The sequence below is a fragment of the Centruroides sculpturatus genome, unplaced genomic scaffold, assembly GCF_000671375.1.
Source record: "Centruroides sculpturatus isolate CEXI.00-Female unplaced genomic scaffold, Cexi_2.0 scaffold1087, whole genome shotgun sequence".
NCBI classification, from domain to species: Eukaryota; Metazoa; Arthropoda; class Arachnida; order Scorpiones; family Buthidae; genus Centruroides; species Centruroides sculpturatus.
In genome coordinates, this window is record NW_019385731.1 from 55,537 (window position 1) to 64,135 (window position 8,599).

Consider the following 8,599-nt stretch of genomic DNA (forward strand, 5'->3'; position numbering starts at 1 on the left):
GTTCCGTATGTGTTTCAAAATGTCTTTTAAATTACTAACAACAAATATGAAAGACTAAGTGCAACGTTGTAACAAATTTCATTTCCGTCCAAGTTAAGAATGATATGACTCATCGAAAACTGCGTGAACGAACATAAACAGTGGCGTAATCGTCCTTTATCGACCGACTCCAGACCGATTTTGAATTTGTAAACTGTCATTGCAACGGACAGTTGACATTGTGCTCTGGAGGAAACAATTTGTATCACTCTTGCTACAAATATAATTTGTAATCTGGAATTTTTTGCATACCTTTTTAATACGTGTTTAACTGCAGCGCGCAAAAAATTTCAAATTTTGAAAAATGGCTCGGACTATCAAGGAGCTTGGCCACCCCGGGTATATAATATTGCATCAAAATGATCAATCAAAAAGAAATACAACAGAGCATCACTTATTCAAAACAATCAGGATAATTTTAGATACAGATCACATTTTGCACAAAAAGAATAAAACAATAAATATCTTAAATGATGTGAAAATAATAATTTTAATTCTGGTATATTAGTAAAAAAAAATGTTAAGGCAAAGAAATTTAATTTAATAAATGTAAATGATAAGATTTTTAATAAGAAATTTAATACACAAAAATGATAAGAAATAGTAAAAAAATTGTCTAATTTGCCAAACAATCTGCCAGATTATTTATTGACCAAAGTAAAGTTAATTTAATATTAAGATATAAAACAATTTACTAGAAGTAGGGAGTTAGGTTGCCATCTGATGATAAATTTAATACAGGTATCCCTCATATAATATAGTAGTTACACTCCCAAAAAGTGCCATATGCAAATCCATGCTATATGAAACACAGGACTAATGCAAAACTGAGTTATATTCCAGAAGTTAGCAAAAGAATACTTTTCATTACTATGAGAAACATGTTTATTAAAGCAATCAATAATTTATTTTCAATCAATAATTAATTAACAATCACAATTAAAACTTCTATGTTACATATTAATATTAATTTTAGTTAAACAAGGATGTTTTCTTTTTACAAAATATCCTCGTCACCTCAGCTTTTTTGTTGATCTTGATCAGAAGTATCACTAACATTTTCACTTTTTTTATTTTTATCATAAAAAATTTTTTATGGATGACAAAATAAAAATATGTTATTAATCTAAACTTGTTCTAGTGAGCTAAGTGAGCAACTTTTTTCTAGAATGTGTGTTCAAATATTGAACTATTTGACTACTGAGATACCGCTATATCAATTCATCACTTTTACGAATGAAGTAATCATTCCATAGGTAAGTAATACCTACAGTTAAAAAAAGTTTAATAACACTTACTTAAAAATGTTTAAACTTTATTAAATACAAAGATTAATCTATAAAAAGAAAACATACTGACAGTCTTAAGGGTTTAAAGTCTGAAAGCAATGACAATGACACCTGGTTGATAGGAAAGTTAGTGCAATTTTCTCTTCCTTGTACTATACATTTTCATTATAGTAAACCTGACGAAAAGCACAATATAATTTGAAAATTTCAATATTCTAATATCCATGAGCAAATTTGAGAAAACACATGCACTTATTTGAATAAAAAAATATTGAATAACAAAGTTTATGATTAAAAATTGTAAAATTTTGTATGGAAGATTTTCAAAACCATTTTACAGTGAAACTGGAAGTAATGTTGTACAGGAAATATCTCCAATTTTCAAACCATGTTGTAGAAGTACCGTGTTGTATGAGGGATACCTGTAATTAGAAATAAATTAATTTTTTATTTACATTTAAAATATTCTGAAGAACAGAACAGAACAGCCCAGAGCAGGACTCAAATCCACAACTCCTGTTTACCATGAAGATATACTGCTAGTTACACTACCCAGACCTCAGTCAGATTTTTACTTCCAAAGTAATTAATTAATTTAGATATAACCATACAAGACACTCAAAGCACAGAATGAAGTTAACTTTAGTTTCAAAGTCCCTCCATGGTTCATGGCTAACTTGTGCTTTTACCCTAGCATGGCATATACAGGAGCTCCTCTACTTAAAAACATTCAACTTACAGACAATTTGACCTTACATCTAAAATTTAAATTTTGCTTGGATTCTGCTCTTGCCAGTTGTGGGGTAGTGTTGTAGTCAGTCTTTAGCCAGTAATAAATAATAAATTCTTAACCTTTCAGCAGTGGGTTAGTAAGGTATGTTGCTATCTCTATATAGTGGAGAATAAATGTGGGAAATTTTTAAAATTTTTTTCCATGTGTTTTTTTCTCATTACCGTTTTGGAAAAAGATTTTGTAAACAGTTATGACTAGTAAAGAAAAGTCTTTTTTATTGTTACATAATTCCTTTTTATGTGAATTTTTTTTCGCAGTAGTTTTTGGCGATATCTGTCCTTCACCACTGCCACACGATCGCCCTTGACAGATATATCTGTCGGTTACTGCTGAGTGGTTAATAAATAATTAATGTGAACTTATTTCTATTGTGTATCTTCATTTTCACATAAATTCTTCTGCTCATGAGGTGGTGTTGAAGTTGGTAACATTGGAGTAATAGTTTTTGCTCTTATTTATATTTATAAATTTTTTAAATTAGTGCTTCAAAAATATGTCCAAAACATAATAGCAAAACTAACGGTGGAGATAAATGTAACAAGTGTGATTCTATTACTGTAGAAACTAAACTTGACATTGAGGTCTCTCTCTCTCAGCCATTTCCTGACGTTGCCTATGATTTGCTCATTGTTGTCATATCACTTTCCTCGGATAGCATCCTTCAGGTGGCCAAACAAATGGAAGTCAGAAGGTGCAAGATCCAGGCTGTAGGGTGGGTGAGGAAGGGTAGTCTATTCAAGATTTGTCATCTCTTGACGCATGTGCAGGCTAGTGTGTAAAAACTAAGTGAATTAGGTGAAAAAACTACATTTGAAATACCTGCTACTAAGCAGTAGTGAGTAGATAAATGAGCTTAATGTATTTATTAAGTACAATGAGTGATAAAACACTAATAATATGTGGTTATTCTGTGTACAGATGTACTGTACAGTACTTTCTAAGTTAGTTTTCAACTTACAACAAAACCTAAGGAACCTAACCCATTTGTAAGTAGGGGAGCACCTGTATATAACATGTAAACAACTCAATTCAAATTAGTATTAACAACATATGAGCAATTATTTATTCTGGCATTGTCACAATCCATAATTTTTGAAAATTGCCGCCCAATTAACTGGATCGAGTTGTATTTGTTAAAGTGTCTAATTTATTAAAAACAAGCATTTCATTGCAATCTACAATATCATCAATATATCAATATCATCAGTATATTAAATTCACTCAAACTTTAAATTCTATTTTACTACCAAAACAATAAAAAATAATCTAATGAAACTGAGAAATTTTATTATACAATCAATTTATTTACACGCAAACTTATGTAGAAATAAATGTTATAATAAGTATTGATTAGCCACATGACAATGTGTATTTTGATAACAAATCCAAAAACTGATAACCAAATATTGATATTATTACAACTTTTTCAAATATGGAGTTTTAGAAGTTCTTAAAATTTTTGTTATTTTTATATTAATGTTGTCTTTATTTCTTACTTAATTTTTAACTATACTTTCTTATTTGAAATAATAATAAATAATCAAGTATTAATTTTTCTCTCAATAATATATTTTAATATTTTCAATATAATTTATGCATTATAAAACATCTGCTTAACATTAAAATATTTATCATTTAGTTATTAGAGTCAGTCATTGTGTCATCAGTAACATTGGCAAGCAACTTTTAATGAAAATTATACAATAATAAATCATTAATACAAACATATTACTTTTAAAATTCACTTAGTGTCATGGAATTTTAAACATCTTTTCTTCCTTTTTCATACCAGAAACTCATGTAAAATACTCTCTAATACTCAACCTTTAAAACATCACGTCTTGGCGTGTATTGGAAGAGATCTAGTGTGAAAAAAGGGCAAGACTCAACAGTTTGGATTGGCTGCATTCAGCAGACTCGACAGTTCCAGAGCTGTTGAGTACTTTTCTGCCAAATGCCCTTTACAGTAATGCCATTTTTGAACACATTCGGTATTTTGGCATCACATTTAGTAGTGTCTTTCATTTACACTACACGAAAACAACCAACGACTGCTGCTTTTTGTTCCAATGCATACGTCACTCATTATTTGGCAGACGTAACTATGTAACAGCCACCAACCAAAACACGTCTGCTCAGTTACTACTATTGACACTGCAGAATGTAGCGCCAATGTCTATTTTATAATTTTATCAATAATTCAAAATATAATAATAAATACTTAATACAATTACGGATTATCCAACAGAAAGTCAAACGAATGAAAATTTTTTTCAAATGAGCTGTATTAATTACCAAATTTAATTCATTTTTGGTGTATTATTCTGTTATTAAGCATTATAGATATATACCACAATTATATCTGTATTATAAGCAAGAATATTTTAACACATTACATTACAATTTCACATTGAATGAGTATTATAGCTTCAGAATTCCACATAAACTACATTTTAAATTCATAATAAAGTAAACATTATTAAATTTCTGTTTAACAAATGAATGTAATTAAAATATAAATTTACCAAATTATTATTTAATAATTAATTATATACCATAATATTGTAATAAACTCTAACATGTAGCAAATTGTATGTGTTTATAAGAATATTTCCAAATAATTTATGAATGCATTTAACTGTCATTAGTTTTGATTGATTTCTTAGGCCTTAAGTTGTAGCAAAAAAAAACCTCATTTTAATGTAATTTATACCATTTTATATTATTATTATTATCCCGCAATATTTCCCTCGTCAGAATAATTAATCATACGTCCTTCGTTTCTATTTCGGTAAATTAAATTATTAACAAATCTTACCAAATCTCATATTCTTATTTCAAGATTATTCCTAACCTTAGTTGTGTTTACTACCGTTGGGTGTCGCCATCGTAAAAGGATGCATTTCAAATTATTTTGTTATAATTATTATTATTATTATTATTATTATTGTGTAATTTAATCAATTTTTAGGTGGTTGTTAATTTATGTGAAAAATAATACGATGATTATTTTACTGTATTTAAAATTAAAAAGTAGATAAATTTGTTACATGCTTTGAGAGATATGTTTGATGATTTTAAATGCGAGAGATATCTTTGGTGATTTTTTATTTGAGGTACAGTATTTTCTAAAAATGAGAAGAATCATAAACAAACTCTGTACTAGAAATTGGAAAGTATTCAGAAGGTCCAGAAATAAATGTGTGTATCTCGTANTATTATTATTATTATCCCGCAATATTTCCCTCGTCAGAATAATTAATCATACGTCCTTCGTTTCTATTTCGGTAAATTAAATTATTAACAAATCTTACCAAATCTCATATTCTTATTTCAAGATTATTCCTAACCTTAGTTGTGTTTACTACCGTTGGGTGTCGCCATCGTAAAAGGATGCATTTCAAATTATTTTGTTATAATTATTATTATTATTATTATTATTGTGTAATTTAATCAATTTTTAGGTGGTTGTTAATTTTGGTGAAAAATAATACGATGATTATTTTATTGTATTTAAAATTAAAAAGTAGATAAATTTGTTACATGCTTTGAGAGATATGTTTGATGATTTTAAATGCGAGAGATATCTTTGGTGATTTTTTATTTGAGGTACAGTATTTTCTAAAAATGAGAAGAATCATAAACAAACTCTGTACTAGAAATTGGAAAGTATTCAGAAGGTCCAGAAATAAATGTGTGTATCTCGTACAAATGTACACGTCAAAAAAGTTTACCCCATCCATACTCTGCCATTTAGTGTTTCAAGTTGATATCACCCATTATATGATTGGATAGAGAACATCCTAACCTCTAACTTTCTCCTATCCAGATACCAGATGTTACGAAATATTCGTTCTGTAAACAGCTTGTAAGCAGGGCCGTGCTATGATGCAGAGATGCGGCCGCATCAGGCGGCACCGTAATGAGGCGTCATAAGCATCATTTAAGATGTGGCATAAGCGGCATTTCGAAGACTCGCATCATACTGAGAAAATCTACCGCACGGCCCTGTTTTAAGAAGTTATAATTTTGACGATTACAGTAGTTTCCCTTCCTGCGATGATTTTCTATAATATTGAAAAGATGACGTTTTAAGCTTTATAAATTTAAAAGAGAAAAGTATAATTTGTTTTGAATATAATGTTTTTATGTTGTCAATTTTTTCCTTTTTGATAACAATAGGAGATTGATTCATAGTACTTTAATTTAAAAATGGCTCTCATTAGATGATTTTGTTGTATTTGTAATCGATTTGCGATATAATCGGATGTAATTCCCTTATAATTATGCCATATTGAATTTTCGGTTCTATACAGGTGTGATATAGTCGTATTATCGTATTATATTCAGAAAGTCCTGTATTTTCCTAATTATGCCAGTAAACTTAGCAACAGTCTTAGTTAAATTTTCGATGTGTCTATAAAATCTGAGTTTGTCGTCTATCAAAACACCGAGATATTTTATGCAGTTAATTCTATTTATCTTCTTTTCATTTATTTCAATTTGAAGTTGATCCATATCAACAATTTTATTTTTATTTACAAAGCAGAGATATTTTGTTTTATTTGCGTTCAGTTTTAACGTATTTGAGCTCATGTAGGCAGTTAATTTACAAAGGACGTTATTTAAGGATGATTCTTAAAACGAAGATCTCAGAAACTTGTTATAGATTTCCTTAGTGAAAATTCGGTAAGGATAACCGAAATCGTTAATTAAACGCTAACGCTAAATGAAACGCTGTTTCATTTAGCGCTTTGTCGTCTAGGAACGCATCCTAAGCGCTAAACGAGGTCTTACTGTATATATAAAAACGAACGGTTGCTTTATATTCCTTATACATCACTTAATATAAAACTAACAAACATTCTATTTTAGATATATATTCTAATAATTCAGAACTAGGATAAATTGAAATTCACGATCACGATTAAAACAAAGGAATTAACACCACTTAGATAAAATTTAAAGCGATTTATACCAAAGTTAGATACTTAATTCTCCTAACTTTACTTACTTTTGTAATTTCTGTTTTTATTGTCATGTTTTCATTTCTTATTATCAATTGAAAGAAACAAGCAGCTCTTCGCTCGCCGTTCGTTATTTGCAGACAAACGACAACCCAGAACTCACTACGTGGAGGTGGCTGCTTCAAAGTTCCACAAAGAGTTGGAAAGAATGCAACTTTATAAGCGACTGACATCACTTGTCGAGTTTCATTCGTCCTAACTCACACAATGAAAATATTTATAATTTCGTCTGAATATAACAAATTTAACTATTCGAAACTCACCGTATCGTTACTATCTAAACTAATGGATACAATACTACAACGACTAGTAATAATGAAAGAAAGAAAGCTACTAAGATCCCAGGTCATAATAAAAAGCACGTTAGAGCCACAAAATTTTCTTCAAACTCATACCGAACCTCAATAAACAAAACAAAAAATTCTCGCCCTGCGCGAAATTTAATAAAACAGGACACAGACAGCCTTCTCCGCCTTTCCTCAGCATCATCTGTCTTCACCCGAGCGGACCTTAAAGATGTGGAAAACAGAAAGCCTTATCCGCCTTTCCCGAGGGTCTTCTGTTTTCACCCGAGCGGATCACTGCGGGACACTCGGAGTACTCTTTATCTCCCGTCGGCCTCTTTACTCGAGCGGGCCTTAAAGAAACGTGATACAGAGACCCCTCTTCGCCCCGTCAGCATCTCCTGTCTTCACCCGAGCAAGCCTTAAAGATTCAGGACACTGAGAGACTTCTTTGCCTTTCGTCGACGTCTTCACTTGAGCGGGCCTTAATTAAATGCGGGACACTCGGAGGACTCTCCATCTCCCGTCGGCCTCTTTACTCGAGCGGAGCTTAAAGAAACGTGACACAGAGACCCCTCTTCGCCCCGTCAGCATCTCTTGTCTTCACCCGAGCGGGCTTTCTCCGCCTTTCGTCGGCGTTTTCTTTCCTTACAATGGTCACCTACAATATAAAAAACGAACAATACATTGTAACAATTCGTTAGGTATTGTTAGAATATATTTTTAACAACGCGTGACGTATTACGATCACATCATGTTTTTACGTCCGTGTTATGTAAATATATTAATCGGTTTGAAATATTTCAGAAAGGATTATTTTATTAAAATAATATAACTTTTTAAAGACAATGATTTTTTCTAATAAATAAAATTATAAAAGTGAAATTTACAGCGCACAAATTTATTTATATATACAGTATATAAAAACAAGCGGTTGAAATATATTCTTTATACATCACTTAATATAAAACTATCAAACATCTCACTATAGACATATGTTATATTGGCTTTATCACAAGACACCTTTCTTGTTGCCGAGATAGTTTTATTGTAAACTAACGTTTTCGGCTTACTCTATAGGCCATCCTCAGGCTTAACGAGAGAATTAGAGCATTGGCGTTCCATTAAATAGAATACATATGTTCAAATTCAAAAAATTGACAACGG

At 30.5% G+C, this 8,599-nt stretch overlaps 1 protein-coding gene across 3 annotated transcripts in view; it reads right to left on the reverse strand.

Annotated features, from left to right (window-relative positions):
- The window catches only part of LOC111641623, a 39,988-nt gene extending 34,943 nt beyond the window's left edge, over positions 1-5,045 (reverse strand). The window contains exons 1-2 of one of the 3 annotated variants that reach the window (XM_023387825.1): positions 4,940-5,020; positions 1,440-1,750 (exon numbers count right to left, since the gene is read on the reverse strand). The gene's annotated coding sequence lies outside the window, so the exon portion shown is untranslated. Of the gene's footprint in view, positions 1-1,439; positions 2,574-4,939 lie in introns of those variants that run through there. The other 2 variants (XM_023387822.1, XM_023387823.1) reach the window with 2 other exon arrangements.
- Between the last annotated feature and the right edge of the window lie 3,554 nt (positions 5,046-8,599).